Source organism: Otolemur garnettii, unplaced genomic scaffold (genome assembly GCF_000181295.1).
Source record: "Otolemur garnettii isolate 467f Iridium unplaced genomic scaffold, OtoGar3 scaffold00347, whole genome shotgun sequence".
Taxonomy (NCBI): Eukaryota; Metazoa; Chordata; class Mammalia; order Primates; family Galagidae; genus Otolemur; species Otolemur garnettii.
The window spans coordinates 16,289-23,365 of NW_003852742.1; the positions used below are offsets into that span (position 1 = coordinate 16,289).

Sequence of the window (7,077 nt, forward strand, 5' to 3'; positions counted from 1 at the left end):
TTTCTAATCAAAAATGACCTTTTCACTGAAAATATTCTTTATACCAAGGAATCATATTTTGGGGGTGAAACTTCCTCAGCTCCTTCACTAGTTAGAAATATTCTACTCAAATGTGCCACATAACCCCCACCATAGGATGTTAATACATTAAACAAATTTGTATTATCTTACTCCTATGAATTTCCAGAGTAATAATACAGATCTTTTTGATTAGATGGTTAAAATATCCTTTCTAGGTTGCAGTTTACAGACATCACAAATCCCTTATAGAACTGTAAACAAAATGACTTTTCCCTAATGGGTGAACTTGAGAGCTTCAGTTCATGGGGAAAGATTTCTTTTTGTAGATAGAGATCTGGACATTGATTGGTGTCTTCTTGGTCGGGAAAGAGACCTGGATCTTGACCTTGAATGGGGTTGGAAATCCCTCCATTCTTTTATAGAACCAGACCTAGATCTTTTAGACTGAGTAAAGCTGATCTTGATCTATGAAGAGACACAGATCTAGACGGTGGAAGAGATGCTGATCTTGAATTCTGTCCCCTGCTCCTGCTGGGAGAGTGAGACTATCCTATTCCTCTGGATGGAGAAGGTGATGTAGACCTTGACCTGCTTCTTCTGGCTATAGCAATGACAATCATGAGCATACTGTCCCTTTTCAGCACACTCATAGCATCTATCATTGGGATCAAAGGGACGTCAGGCAGGCTGTCTATCAAAACGTGATGGCCCTGGCATGCCTGTTGTAGTCCAACCCTCACTCAAGAAACACAAACCACCTTCCCATCCTGCATCTTCTGCATCTCTAGGATCTTCTCCTTCCACAAAGGCAAATGCTGGAGGATTTCTCGCCATCCATACAGTCCATAAAGGACCACAATTACTGAAAGCCCTTTCTAACTCTCCTTCGCCAGCACCAGTGCCCAGGTTACCAACATACCCCTTGGTTTTTCCCCACACTGCCCATAACGTGACATGATATATTAGCCCTGTGTGCTCTGCTCCTTACTGAGCAGTGCCCAGAGCTAAAGTGACATGGGAACTAAAGCACATGTTATTGCGCCAAAATCGTGGTGGGACTACTCTATTAAATGTTTTTTATTTAAAAGCTATTTTTTATACAACAGGATTACAGCTTGCTATAAACTTATTTATTTAGCCAATTTCATAATTAGAAGATTTTAAAAGGCAAAGATTTTATTTTTTGATAGAGAAAAGACTGATTTTTAAAAATATTTTCAATAGTTGAAGTGTTATATTTCATAAAGATGTAGATATTTTATGACATATAATATGATTTTAAGATTTTAAGTTATTGAAAAGTGTTTTGAGATGGCACCCATAATTCAGTGGGTAGGGCGCCAGCCACATGCACCAGGGCTGCTGGATTCGAACCCAGCATGGGCCTGCTAAAACAAAATAATAGTGGGGAGTTATGGGAGGTGCCTGGTGGGAACCTGCCTGGCAAAGTTATTGGGAAAACCCAGGAGTAGACTGGCGCAAGATGGAAAAGAGAGACGGAAAATACTGGGATCAGGAGGAGCTTTCCTCACTAGGAAAGGCAATCTCAGCTTTATTGCACAGTGTTTATATACAGTAGCTTGAAGGCATGATTTTGTCATAATTGTGTAACTTGATTAAAAACAGCCTAAGTGCAAAATTGCATTCTCAGCAGTCTGTGCTGACCAAAAAGGCATGGCTCCATTCTAATGTGGTTCAGGAACCAGCCAGAACAGGAAACCTCTGGGGCCAGGTTGCATTCAGTCCTTGACTCAATGCAGTTCCTCAAAACTGGGGGTCATTGCCTCCCAGGAGGTCAGCTCCCAATAGTTCCCTCTCTTTTTCTTTCTATGTGCATGCGGTAAAGATTGGCCTTTAATTCTCAGACCGATATGAAGTTCTCTTCAGAGCACTGCAGGAAACACACACATCAAAATCTAAACCATCATCCCCAATCCAATAAGGGCATATATCACATAATACCAAGTTGGTGGTATAAAGCTAGTATGAAACTGCTTTATAGCTGTGAGCACCTCTTGTGGTGAAAACATTTGTAAATGGGCATTTTGAATAGACTGGATATCTAAATGCAAAGCAGCAATATCTACTGAAAAAGTATTAAAAGTCCAAATGCCCTGCAAATGGCGCTGGACACGAGCCCAACTCCACTCAGTAACATTATATTTATAAGCAGTAACACAAATCCATTCAAACTCTGCAAGACAGTGTAGAGGAAGACGGGCCTTCAGCGCTTCAACTTATTGTCCTAGAAGCAGGACCACCTCCTCAAGAGCATTAAGTTTTCCCTCAATTTTGTGATCAATCTTTTCCTGAATGCCCAAAGAAGTTGAAACATTTTTAGAAAGAGCATTAACATAATGAGCAATCTGTATGGATTGAGTAAGAGCTACTGAGGCAGTAGCAGCTGGGCCCACAGTAGGTACAATGGCAATAATTCCAGCAATTAATATGCCCCCCAAAATGCTTAGAGCATTTAAGCTGCTCAACTAATAGCTGCAAATCTTGATACGCAGGATCAGCATACCAAGTGCCGTTCACATGTACTGGAATCATAAGAAAAGGGGGTTGCTGTGACAAAACAATATCCTGGTACTGCTGGGTTGAGTTACAATTAGTGCAAGTGACAACATACTCATACTCTGTAACCACAGAGCCTTTCTCTGGAAAAATGTGAGGCTTCATGGTAATGTTTAAAGGACCTGTCAAAAAACACAGAAGTGTTTTACACATGCCTTGAGATATAAGGTTTGCTTATTAGTCTTTTCATCCACAGTGGGATGTGTGAAGGTTATCGGACCAGTGGCAGCAACAGCTCACCAAAGGCCTGTTTGCAACTGACCTCCAAGGGTAGACAAAACTGTCATAGTCCAGTCCCTGGGGGACCCTCCCAATTGGAGGAGTTGCCCCACCACTGAGAGCAACAAGGAAGGGGACCTGGCTTTATTCACAACAGCCAAAACGGGACAGGACCAATCATACACAGAAAAAGAAGTGACAAAATTCCTGTGGATAGCTCCAGGGGTATAAGAACAAGCTTTCCATGGAAGTCATCAAAAGAATGTTCATGCCTTAGTAATGGGCAGGGAGGTAAAGAGGCTGGGGGAGATACCCCCTGTGATGTCTTGCAGCTGTGGAAACCCATACAATGTCATGTTCCTCTCAGAAAAAGGAAGGATCGGATTGGAGCTGGAGGGAACATGCCCATTGGGTGGCCTAAAGTCTTGCACAGTTCCATGGCTAGCTGCAAACAGTCTGTGTGATTCACCTGATGAGTCATACACAGAGAAACTCGCTCAGTGGACTGGTATAGTTAGAGGGTCCATTGAGTAACAATGGGCTCCCTGTCAGGGGGTCCAAACAAAGGGGTGTCATTGACAAAGACTGGCACATTAGGATCACCCCTGGCAACAGGGCAAAGAAGAGGGGGATCAGGGAAATAAGCTCAATAGGGTTTCCCTCCCACCAGGACAACCTGCAACATTAGCAGTGCTAACATAGCCACAAAAAGGTGATCAGGCGTGGGCACTGTTCCCGGCCCCTGAAGTAGGTCTTGCACCTGAGAGGTCAGCTGTTTCCCTTGTCCCCAGGTCGGTAGTGGGGCTGACCAGGTCCTTTGAGATAGTCCAGTGGGTTCTTTTGCTGCAGGGTCTCAGCAAGGGGGAGCAGGACCCTTGAGCTTCATTTTCTTGAGAGAGGAAATCAGGCGACTGGGGTCATGTCAAGGGAACCCTCATCGCCTTGATGAGCCTCTCCGTAAGCCAAAGGGGTCTATCCAAGGTCTCCGGAAAATCACAAATATTCCATCATCCCCAAATGAGCACCGGGTCAGGGTCAAACCACTGTCCTGTGAGGGAGTCCTTCCACTTACCCAAGGGGAAGGGGCCAGAACAGGGATGCCAAAAGCTATCCGCAGCCGACTGGCCTTCCTGATCTAATGAAAGAAATTAAGCATGAAAAGGGCATGAGAAAGATAATTATGAGAATATAAGGGGATATAACTTCCCCTTCTTAATTTTATCCAATTGGACCTTTAGGTGTGCATGAGCCCGTTCCACAATGCCTTGTCCCTGAGGATTGTAAGGAATGCCAAAGGAATGGTGGATAGAAAACTGTGCCATCAAAGAAGCAAGGGCTTTAGACGTGTAGGCAGGGGCGTTGTCTGATTGGATAACTTTGGGAACTCCAAGAACAGAAAAACAATGGAAAAGGTGTGATTTAACATCCCTGATAGCTTCCCCAGAACAGGCAGAGGCCACAAGACACCCAGAATAAGTATCCACACAAACATGCACATAAACAAGTTTACCAAAAGGAGAAAAATGTGTGACATCCATTTGCCACAACTGCCCGGGCAAGAGGCCTCGAGGATTCACCCCATAACGGGGTACTGGAACATGAGGTAAGCAATGAGAACATTGCTGCACAATCTGTCAGGCTGCTTCTCATAAAATACCAAACTTCAGATGCAGGGTCTGTGCATTTTGATGGTGAATGGCATGAGAAGCTTGGGCCTTATCAGTCAGAGACAACATAACCAAGCTCACAAGACAGAGAGAGTCAGGGAGGCATTGCCTTCAGCTAAAGACCCAGGTAAAGCAGTTTGACCACAAAGGCGACCAGCATAATAGGAGGCAGACCGAGCACGTAAAGTCTGCTGAACCTGTAACAAAAGTGTTTGGAGAGCTGAGTCCACTGAAGGGCGAATTGTGTCTTCCTCCAAAACCTGCAAACAGTGAAAAACCCAATGGCTATCTGTATAAAGATTTAAAGGACAGAAAGATTTTTGAAAGGATACATGAGCTGCAGCTAATTCAACTCATTGGGCAGAAGAAAGAGAAGTATGACATTTAAAAGTTTGACCGTTTGAAACTAAGGCAGCATAGCCAGAAGAGGAACCATCAGTAAAAGTAAGATCTGCATGTGGGACAGCAGAATAAACGTGAGGAAAAATCAAAGGGTACTGGCGTAAAAATGAAAGTAACTAGATCCAGGGCAATGATAAGTCATCTGACCTGTAAAAGTAGCAAAAGCAAGCTGCCAAGCAGTATTTAACTGCCATAATGGACTCATTTGAGCTGCAGTGTAAGGAACTATAATAAAATGAGGGTCAATCCTGCACAGTTGTCGGGCACGTGTGCGGACAGCTGTGATGAGTTGAGCGACTAAATCAGGATAAGGACACAGCGCATGGTGTCCAGAAGATGGCAAATGCAGCCATTCAATAGGGGATTTCTGCCAAAAAACACCAGTAGGAAGCAAAGTAGTATCCAAAACTATAAATGTTAAAGGGGAAGCATAATCTATTCCAATAACCTGAGCCTGTTTTCAAACCTGCTCCACTAGCATTAAAGGAGCACAAGTTGAAGGAGTGAAAGAGCGGGGAGAAGTGGGAGAAGGGTCCTCCTGTAAAATGTCAAATAAAGGAAGTAATTCATGAGTTGTGATCCTGAGCGAAGGGCACTGCCAGTTGATGTCACCTTAGGGTTTTTGAACATCATTCAAGGTCTGCAGATGGGAGGTATCCAGCACAAGGCGTTGAGGCTGCACAGTATATTGGAAGACTTTCATCCCCAAGTAATCCAAGGGATATGTCTGTTGCCTTTTTTCAGGGGCTACAACCAAATTATGCTGAGCGAAATGACAAGTTAAATGACTTAGCTTTTTATCTAAAACGTCTCGGGAAGGATGAGACAAAAGAATGTCATCCATGTAGTGAATACAGTAAACCTGTGGATGCTGCTGCCAGAGTGGGGAAAGAATTTGAGCTACATGATATTGTGGGGATCACGCCTATGATTTATCCTATTAGGGTACATGTGAATTTGTCTGAAGGTTGAATATAAATGTCTTAACACAACAATTATGAGAAGGACATGATGGCTATGTTAGCCAGTTGGATGAGAGTTTTCCAAACTGCATATGGAAGCAACACACTGTATCCTATGATAGAATTAATGTACACAATTATGATCTAATAAAAAAAGAAGAATTTGAGCTACAAATTTCTGGCAAAGAGTGGGACTGTTAGCCACTCCCTGAGGCAAATCATGCCACTGAAAACAACACATAGGCTGTTGAAAAGAAACAAAGGAGGCTAAATAAACAAAGGGAGGCTAAAAATAAAATAAACAAAGGGAGGCTAAAAGCAAAACGCCGGCAATCCTGGTCTGCAAGGGGAATAGTAAAAAAACAATCCTTAAGATCCATTATATAGGCTCGGTGCCTATGGCTCTAGTGGCTAAGGCGCCAGCCACATACACCTAAGGTGGCGGGTTTGAATCCAGCCCAGGCTCGCCAAGCAACAATGATGGCTGCAACCAAAAAATAGCCAGGCGTTGTGGCGGGCAGCTGCGGTCCCACCTACTTGGGAGGTGGAGGCAGGAGACTTGCTTGAGCCCAGGCATGGGAGGTTGCTGTGAGCTGCGATGCCACAGCACTCTACCCATGGGGACAGCTTGAGGCTCTGTCTCAAGAAAAAAAAAAAGTTCCATTATATAAGCAGGCCAAGTATTAGGGACAGCAACAGAGGATGATAATCCAGTCTGCAAAGCTCCATAAACTCCATAGTAGCATTAACTGCACGGAGGTCCTAGAGCAACCTCCATTTTCCTGATTTTTTCTTAATAACAAAAATTGGAGTATTGCAAGGGCTATTAGAGGGCTCAATATGACCGGGGTCCAATTGCTCTTGTACCAATGTCTCAGCTGCCTGAAGTTTTTCTTTCTTTTTTTTTTTTTATTGAATGGTAACTATGTACATTAATGAACTTCTGGGGTACAGTGTGGGATTTTCACATACAATCTGAACTACTTCCATCAAACTGGTCAACACACCCTTCATGTCATTTTCTCAGTTATTGTTTTAAAACATTCACATTCCACTCTTAGAAAGATTCACTTGTACCCCTATAAGATAAACCTCAGAAGTAATCCCTCCAAACCCCCTCCCTCCACCCATTCCCTCCTCCCTCCTCCCTCCCCCCTCCCCATATTCTTAGGCTATTTGGTTATAGCTTTCATATAAAAGGTATAAATTAGTTTCATAATAGGGGTGTG

The 7,077-nt window shown here is 43.5% G+C and overlaps 1 pseudogene; it reads right to left on the reverse strand.

Annotated features, from left to right (window-relative positions):
• Positions 1–321: 321 nt before the first annotated feature.
• LOC100950192 overlaps positions 322–7,077 on the reverse strand; it is a 14,424-nt pseudogene continuing 7,668 nt past the window's right edge.